The sequence below is a fragment of the Elephas maximus genome, chromosome 12 (genome assembly GCF_024166365.1).
Source record: "Elephas maximus indicus isolate mEleMax1 chromosome 12, mEleMax1 primary haplotype, whole genome shotgun sequence".
Lineage (NCBI taxonomy): Eukaryota > Metazoa > Chordata > Mammalia > Proboscidea > Elephantidae > Elephas > Elephas maximus.
This window is the reverse complement of record NC_064830.1, coordinates 7,513,121-7,522,235: the sequence shown is the minus strand read 5'-3', so window position 1 is coordinate 7,522,235 and position 9,115 is coordinate 7,513,121.

Sequence of the window (9,115 nt, the reverse complement as noted above, 5' to 3'; positions counted from 1 at the left end):
CTTTGAGGTGGCCTCTGATCCTTTCCTAAACATAAAAAGGAATAGGGCAGTGTAAATCATCCGCACTCTGACTCAAGTCTGAAGAATGCTTCCTAAATCTACTCCAGGTGTTCTTACCAGTTCTTCAAGAATAGTTGAGATGCCATCTCTTTTTTAGGAAGAGTTTCCCAATCATTCCAGTCTGAATGAGATACTCTCTTCCTTTCTGTATGTTCCCGCAGCACATTGTGCTAACCTCTGTCAGACCCCTCATCATGCTGCATTGGCCACCAACCTGGTGCAGGACCCTGAACATGAAGGAAGCAAAGTGGCTTCAGCCACCCTGCCTATGCACCCAGCCTCTCTTCCTTGAGGAACCATCTCTGCCAATCCATGTGGTCCTGGTGTAGAATCCTGCTCCCTGATTAGGTATGAGTGTGTATGGTCCACGGTGAGCAATGAAAATATACCACCACTCAGGCACATGACTGGCTGAGATATTAGCAGGTAACCCAAGCCAGGGCAGATAAAATTCTCTCTGAGAATTTAGGGATATTGGGAGATAAGTTCTCTCTCTTCTCTTCCTAGAAGAAATAAGAGAAGTCCTTTGTAGCCATATTCTACAGCTGCTTGCAGGAAGCTGCACACTGCACACAGCAGGTAATAATGGGAGAAATATATACAGAGAAGCCAGACAAGAAGAGTGTGAAGTGGGTGGGTGGGTGGATGGACGGATGGACTGGTGGACGGGTGGATGGATGGGTAGAAAGCAAATGACTTCTGACATTATTTAAACTCCTCTTTGTAGCCATGACTGAAGGTAACGTCTCCCCCTAGATTTTTATGATACGTGAGCCAACAAACTCCCTTTGGACTAAGCTAGGTTCTGTTAGTTTTCCTGTTACTTCCTGTGAAAACAACAACAAAAAAAGATCTAATATATGCTCCTCTCTGTTTTGAATTCATATCTTTCTGATCAATATTCTCTCTGCCTGCTCAGTTTCTATCTAGGGCCTTCTCCTTCACTCCTGAATTTTCAAAATCCTGTGTTTTTCCATAGTCTTCATACTCCTAATTACTCCGTCTTTCCCTATAAAAATTGTCTGTTCTTTAGGTTTCAGTCTGTTGAGGCTGTGCCTGGTAACAAGAGCATATCCAAAATTTTTTCGCAGCACAAGTAACAAGAACACTTCATACCGTAATTAAAAGAAGTGACTAATGGTGGTTTGCTTACTTTAGCTATGTGTGATTCCCTTCTTCCTACTCTTGCCCTTTAAATGTCAGTCTTCTCCCAGATCCCACACTTAACCCCCTCCTCTCCAACTCTACACGCTCACCCTCCTGGCAAATCTTTTTAATATCTGTGGCTTCAACGTGTATGCTAATTACTCCCAAACATTTACCACCAGGCCTTGTCATATTCCTTACACGTATTTCTAGCTACACCAAGACTCCACTGAGCTGTCTCTCAGGTACTTCAGCGTGTGCATAACTGAATATATCATCTTTTTACCTGACCAGCTTCTCTTCCTATATTCCCTCACTCAGTTAATAGTACCACCGCCTTCCCAGGCACCCAATCCAGAAACCTGGGCATTGTCAACCCCGGTGCCTCTTTGTCCTTCACTTTGCCTCACAAATTGCTAAATCTTAGCAGTTCTGCCAGTGAAGAACCTCTTAGCTTTTTCACTTCCATTCTCACCCTCAGCCATTGCCTCACACCAGCCCCTTATCAATTCTTGCCTGAATCACTGGGATTAATTCTTCATTTATGTCCTCTTATACTCTTGACTCCAGTTTCATCTCCTCCACACTGCGGCAAACTGATTTTCTCCTACCAATTTCACTTCCAGCCTTAACATCCTAGTAGTCTCAATTCCTTCCAGAACGAAGTCCAAACTATTATGGCTTACAAGGCCCTTCGTGCTCTGTCGCCTGGGTGCTTAACTGGTCTCATCTTCCTGCACCTTCTCCCAGGCACTTTTCACCATCTTTCATATCTCATAGGAAACTCTGCCCCAAGCTAAGCTGTGTGACAAGGGGCACTGTGTCAAGGTCTCTGGTCCTTTGTTTCCTCATCCATAAAATGAGAGGGTTAGACAAGATCATCTCTATGGAGCCTGGCTGCTTTGCCTCCTGAAGTTCTTTCTCAATTTATTTAATGATTTTTAAGACATGGTTAAAGGTATACATTCTAGGAGGGAGAAGAGAATGGTAACATGCAAGTTCTACTGCTTCACTAAACACAACTTAAATCTCCTACAGTAGCAGGAGACAGTGATCTTCCAACCCCAGGCTTCCCCAGAGCCTACATACTGAGCGGAATATGCCACAGTAAAGTGATTAATTAGACAAAAATGCACTTAGGTGAATTAGCAATCCTGGCATACTAAGGCAACAAGGAGAACCTGCTGAAGTCAATCAAGGGGAAAGCAAAGACTCTGGATTGTTAAGTAATGAAACACAAGGAAACAGTCAAGAAATACAGAAAATTATTACCAAGTTGCTTACTTGAATGGTTTCCAAAAATGTCTGCCGTTTTCCTCAAATGAAACATAATAGATAGTACTTTACTTTCTTTTGATTTTGATCCATTGTATCTCCTACAAGAAATTAATAAAATTGTATTTGTTGCTGTCAAGTATGTAAATGTCTGGCTTTAAAAATTCCTGTGAGCTGAAAAGGACTTGGATCGGTCCGAAATCCCTCCTGCTGCTTGTGTGCATGTGCTGGCACTGTGCAGGGTCAGCCACCTAGCCACCCACAAGCACTGCTATGGCAGAAAGAAGAGATCAGGGAAAAACAGCAGGAAGAAAAGCGGGGGGGTGGGGGGGAAGAAAAGAAGGAATAAGAAAAGAAAAAATGAAGAAGGAAAAAACAGAAAAAAGCCCCAGCTCACCTCTCGACACCCTCTATCAGGTATGGGATGAACTGACAGTCATGGGATGTAGGATTGATTTGCTGTTGATGTTAGCGGCTGACTCGTGGCGACTCCATGCACAGTACAGTGAAACACTGCCAGGTCCTTTCTGAACCATCCCCATGACTGGCCGCAGATTGGACCATGTGATCCGCAGGATTTTCATTGGTTGATTTTCAGAAGTAGATCCCCAGGCCTTTCTTCCTAGTCTCAAAGCTCTGCTGAAACCTGTCCAGCATCATAGCAACATGCAAGTCTCCACTGATGGATGGGTGATTACTGTGCACGAAGTGAACTGGCTGGGAATCAAATCCTGATCTCCCATTAAAAAAAAAAAAAAAAAAAAAAAACCCCATTGCTATGAAGTCAATCCTGACTCATAGCAACCCTATAGGGCAGAATAGAACTGCACCATAGGGCTTTCAAGGAGCTCCTGGTGGATTCAAACCCTGTACCCTTTGGTTAGCAGCCATACATCTTAACAACTACGCCACCAGGTTTTCCCATCTCCTGCATGAAGGGTGAGAATTCTACCACTGAACCACCGATGCCTCAAAGGAAGGATATGAGGGTGTTTTCTGAGGAGGGTAGAATGGGTTTAACAAATTATGGAATGCCCTACAATTCTTAACACTCACTTAGATCACCCTGGAGACTGGGTCTGTTTGGTTATAGACAGACGTGTGTAACTTCTCTCTAGATATGGACTTTCTGCTGGAATGTGTTCTTACGTAGTAAATAAGTCACTGCTTTTTCAGGACTTTTCCTCTTTGCAGCCTGTACCTAGTCATACAACTTAACACTTAGATAGCGCTTTAAACGTTTGAAAACACTTTTAGTTTTATCATCACCTTACCTCTCTCAAAAAAAGAAGAAGAAGCAACAAGGGAGGCATTTTACTGCTAAAGAAACTAAGGACAAATGGGGAAGTGGTTTGTCAGGTCCACAGAGGTAGCTTATTAGTGAAAGAAAGGGACAAGACCTTAGTGTGCTAACTTCTGACCCTGTCTATTTCACTACACCTTGATGCCTCTGGGAAACCCTGGTAGCATAGTGGTTAAGAGCTATGGCTGCTAACCAAAAGTCGGCAGTTCGAACCCATCAGGTGCTCCTTGGAAACTCTATGTGGCAGTTCTACTCTGTCCTATAGGGTCGCTATGAATCGAAATCAACTCGACAGCAATGAGTATGATGTCTCTATTTAAAGATGTTTAAATGCAGTCCTCGAATGATTTTCTCCGAAATTAATGTGCCAATTTTGTCTAAAAGTTCATTTTTGAAGACATCATCTACTTGGAAGGCCTCTTTTCATATTAAAAAAAATTAAGTTCTAGGGGAACCCTTTTAAAAATGAAATGCTCTGAAAATATGTATGTATCCAACAAGATAACCTGCGACGGTAGCTGGATGGTTCTGTGACTAAATCCTAGTAAATCTTTTGAGATGGTAAGAGAAGAGCTTGCCTGCTCTGATTCACCTCAACAGAAGTCTTCCTAAGTTTCATTAACAACTCCCAGAAGAAATAAGTCAAATCATGAATGATGAATCTCTGTTTATGTAATGAAACACATAAATCTTTCTGGCTAGCTGCTTCTATATGGATTTATCTTACTCATTCATGTCTTTTTCAAGAAAGATAGAGATCAAGTGAAATATTAGGGTTATTATTGTAGACATAATCCATAGCTTACACTTGGACCGTGCTTTCCTTTGAGAAAATGCTCTGACTTCTATCACTTCATTTACAGAGGTCCCTGAAGTCTCAACAACCTCTCAGAGGTTCATGGTTTATATCACCACTTGCCCAGCCTCACTGTCAATGATCACATTTTCCTGTAAAAGAGACATCTTTAAAAATCAAAACATCTCAGGATGGCGATTTGTGGGGTGGAGCTAAACAGGCACCTGAATCTTTGGGACCTTCCCCCACCCCACAAGCCGAGCTCTGCCAATGCATTACCATCTCTTTACAATCACTACAGAGGTTGTCTTCTAAGTCACCTCATTAGCTATTTATGGAGATGGTTCAAGTGGAGAATGACTGGATGTAAACACCCTAAACCCACCCTTTTCGTATTAAGAGAAAACAATTCTCCCTGACCTTGTAGTTGCCGTCATGGGGAGCATTTTACAAACAACCTGGATTTCTGTAATAAATCAGCCAATCCACTCATCTGTGTTGAGCAGATTAAATAACAGTGACCACACCTACAACGAACCAAGTAGTATTCCACCCCAGCACATTAAAAAGTGCTTTGCAAAGAAAGAGTTTTGTGGGATTTTAAAATCTTTCAGCTGCTTACAAAGCTCCTTAGCCGATGACGTATTTGCCAACCTTCCCTGCACTTAGAATGGGAGGATATTAGAGCAAGAAGTGTTTGTTGGGGATCGTCTCACTCAATACCCACATTTTGTAGCTGGGAAACTAAGACCCAGAAGCAAAGCATCCTGTCTTACACTCACAGTGTGATGGCAAAACATGGGTTAGAATTCCAGGTCTTCAGACACCTACCAAAACCAGTTCCTGTCAAGTCGACTGCATCTCATGGAGACCCCACGTGTGTCACAGTAGAACCGCACTCCCCCGGATGCATCTCATGGAGACCCCACGTGTGTCACAGTAGAACTGCACTCCACAGGGTTTTCGGTGGTTGATTTTTCAAAAGTAGATCACCAAACTTTCTTCTGAGACACCTCTAGGTGAACTCCAACCTCCAACCTTTTGGTTAGTAGCTGATTCCGTTAACAGTTTGTAGCACTCAGGGACTTCAGCAAACTTTTTTCTCTATACATGGTTTTATTGATAGAAGGAATAAGTGCCCAGAGGCAGCATATTTAGACAGACCATCATATTACAAAAACCTGACTATGTACTAAGTACAGGGTGGGGCAATTTCATATCTTCTGATATCCTTGGTCCCAGCAGCAAAATCAAGGACCTAAGCAGCCAATGGCAGAAAGTTGTACCCTATAGATCTTAATAGCTCTCGCTTATATGACCAAAGCAGCAAAATGTGGAACCATACAATAGGACAGTTGACTTATCCTGCTGTATCCTCCCAACCAATTAGAGTGAGAACCATTAGGAACAAGGGCCTGCCCAGGGTGTGCTGTGTTCCTTAGGAATGCTAGGGTCTAGGGTGACCAACAATGCCTGCTTGCCTGGGACTGACCTGGATTTGCTCTGGAAAGTCCTAAATCCTGGGAAATCCCTCAGTTCCAGGCAAACAAGGATGGTGATCACCCTAACAGTGGAGTAGACACAACAGGAGGCCTTTGGTGCCAGAGCCCAGGGGGGCAACTGATGAGACACCCCATCCTGCAGATGCCTGATCTGCTGAGACAGTTTATGAAGTTCCGATCAAACAGTGAACGACTCCAGTGTCCAAGTCCACACACAATGTGTTCATACTTCAAAAATCAGTGTCAGAGCTGACAATGCCATGAACCATCAGTGTTCGGATTTGAACGTAATTTAATTACGAGAGGACTGAATTTTTTGAGTTCTTGATGACTCGTGGTAGGAGAATTCTGAGGTTCCTTAGACTTTGTTAATAATGTAAACGTTCCTAGCTATTAACCTGGGAAAAGTTTTCAGACCTTTTTTTTTTTTCTTTCTTTTTTAACGCAGTGCTCTCCAGGGGCATTTGTCGTGGCAGGGCATAGGATCAGCACAGTGACCCAGGGAAGCCCCTCATGGAGACAGGGGGAACTTCCCCAGAGCTTCTGCAGAGCAACAGGGAGAAAAGCAAGTGGCATAGCCCTCTCAGAGTCTAAAGAGGCTCTGGTGTAGCCTCACTGCAGCTGCGTTGCTTCACAAACCCCACAGGTGGGCCTTGAAATTGTAACGCCCATGAACAGCTCCCCAAATTGGTTTGATATAGTCTACTAATTTAAGATTGGTGGTTCAAAGCCACCCAGTGCTTCATGGAAGAAACACCTGGCAAACTACTTCCATAAGGATTACAGCCAAGAAAACTCTATGGAGCAGTTCTACTTGGTAATACACAGGGTTGTCGTGACTCAGGGCTAACTCAACGGCAACTAACAACAAGTAGGAAACAGAGTTATATGAACAAAATCAGATCTTAATTCAAACACTCAGGTTCTTACTGCTCGCCCAGAGGGCTGGCAATGTGCATATTTATACACTGTAATTATAATCATTCACATTGAATGCACTTTGTATACTAATTCTATATCAGCCTGCATTTATGATGATGACAGAGGAAATCATTGTAGCATTTCTTTGGTTAATTATGATTGCATATTTGAAGTTTCCAAACTTTTTACTTGCCACCAATCTTTCTTTATTGTGTACTAAGTGTGAGAAATTGAACTAAAGTCTATGAGTTGATCACAAATGTGAATAGGACATAGTTCTGCCCCCAGAATACCTATGATCCACAAGGGTCATATTTCTTACTTTCATCCTAAAGAGGTGCATTTGCTAAAAAAAAGCAAAATAAGAATCTGCTTGGGATTCCCTTCCTGACACCGTCCCAGATTTAGCAGAAGTTTGCTTTTATGAGGAAAACACCCACCCCTCTGGTTGATGAGACACAGACAGCCTGAGACATTTGTGTGCACGGCTGGTCCTGAGCAATCACCAGAGCACACGCAGGTGTTCTAAGGACTAGGTACAGCAGGAAAAACAAGCAGACAACCTACTTCATTTGAGGGAAAAAAATTGACATTGCCTATCTCCAAAGGGGGCTATGGTGGCCCAGTGGTTAAGACCTCGGCTGCTAACCAAAAGGTCAGCAGTTGGAATCCACCAGCTGCTCCTTGGAAACCCTATGGGGCAGTTCTGCTCTGTTCTGTAGGGTCGCTGTGAGTCAGAATCAACTCTATGGCAACAGGCTTGGGTTTTTTGTTTGTTTAACAGGTAGGTAAGGAGTTCTAAAAAAAAAAAAAATTTTTTTTTAAGGAGTTCTGGTAGTGCAGTAGTTAAGCGTTCAGCTGCTATCCCAAAGGTCTCTGGCTCGAACCCACCAGCGGCTCCGTGAGAAAAAGACGTGGCAGTCTGCTTCTGTAAAGACTTACAATGTTGAGGAGATGGAGCCAAGATGGCGGAATAGACAGACGCTTCCGTGGAGCCCACTTTACAACAAAGACCTGAAAAAACAAGTATATTTGTGACAAGCTAGGAGCCCTGAGCATCAAAGGCAAGCTTAAACAATGAACTGAGGGGCAGGGGAAGGAAGAGACCGTTCAGAAGCAGAGAGGATTTACCGACCTGAATCGCGGGGAGCCCTCAGGCACCATTCCCCAAGCGGCTGTGGTGGCGGCAGTGGGCTGGTACTAGCATTCGGCCGCAGTTTCCTCAGGGAGAAGCAGCAGCCACACAGCCCACTCACGCCTCCGGAACCTGAGGAGGACAGCGCTCTCTGCCAAAGCTCAGTACTTGTATATATTTTACCACTCCCCCCCCAGCCCCCACCCCCAAGCCGGCTTCAGCGGCTGAATCTCTAGGCCTGAGATAGACCCTGGTGAGCACCTGGAGCTGTCCTCCTGTCCTTGAGGAAGGAAAAAATTTCCAACTGGGGGGAAAAGATAATATGCTAGCTCCATTAACTGGGGGAGCTCAGGACAGAAGCAGCTCCTGTCCAGGCATAAACCGTCCGTGGACCTTGAACACCTTTCCCTTCTGCATGGATCTGTGTGGGCCTATTTCGGGAGAATAGACCCTTCTTGGCAAACTCCAACCATTTCAGTGGTGCCGTGGAGAGGTGGGTGTTTGATGTTTGACATTGCTTTGCCTATTAAACAAGGTCCTCACCTACCCACAACAGGGACCTAAGGACTGGTGGCTCCACTTGGGTGGCCCAGCCACCCGCGACAGGGGCCCAGGGATAACTGGTACCTTCCAGTCCTTACAAGAAAAACTTTGGGTGCCCCTGATCCCTCTGCAGAGCCCACCCACCCACACGCTCCAAGGAACAGAGACACATTTTCCTCAGAGAAACTTGGGGGTTGGTTCTCAGCCCCCTGCCTTGTTCAGAGCGTGACCCCCTGCTACAATCAGATACGGGTATATACGCCAATCACCCCTGCCCCTCTAAGAGTGTAGGACAGAGCCTGTACCACACACTTGATGATCGGCTACCTGGAAACCTGAGCTGAATTCATACAAAAATACTGAATGGACTCCTAGACTGATATACCTGATAACAACTCTAGCCCGCTGCGGACAAGACACCAGAGCTCCAAAGG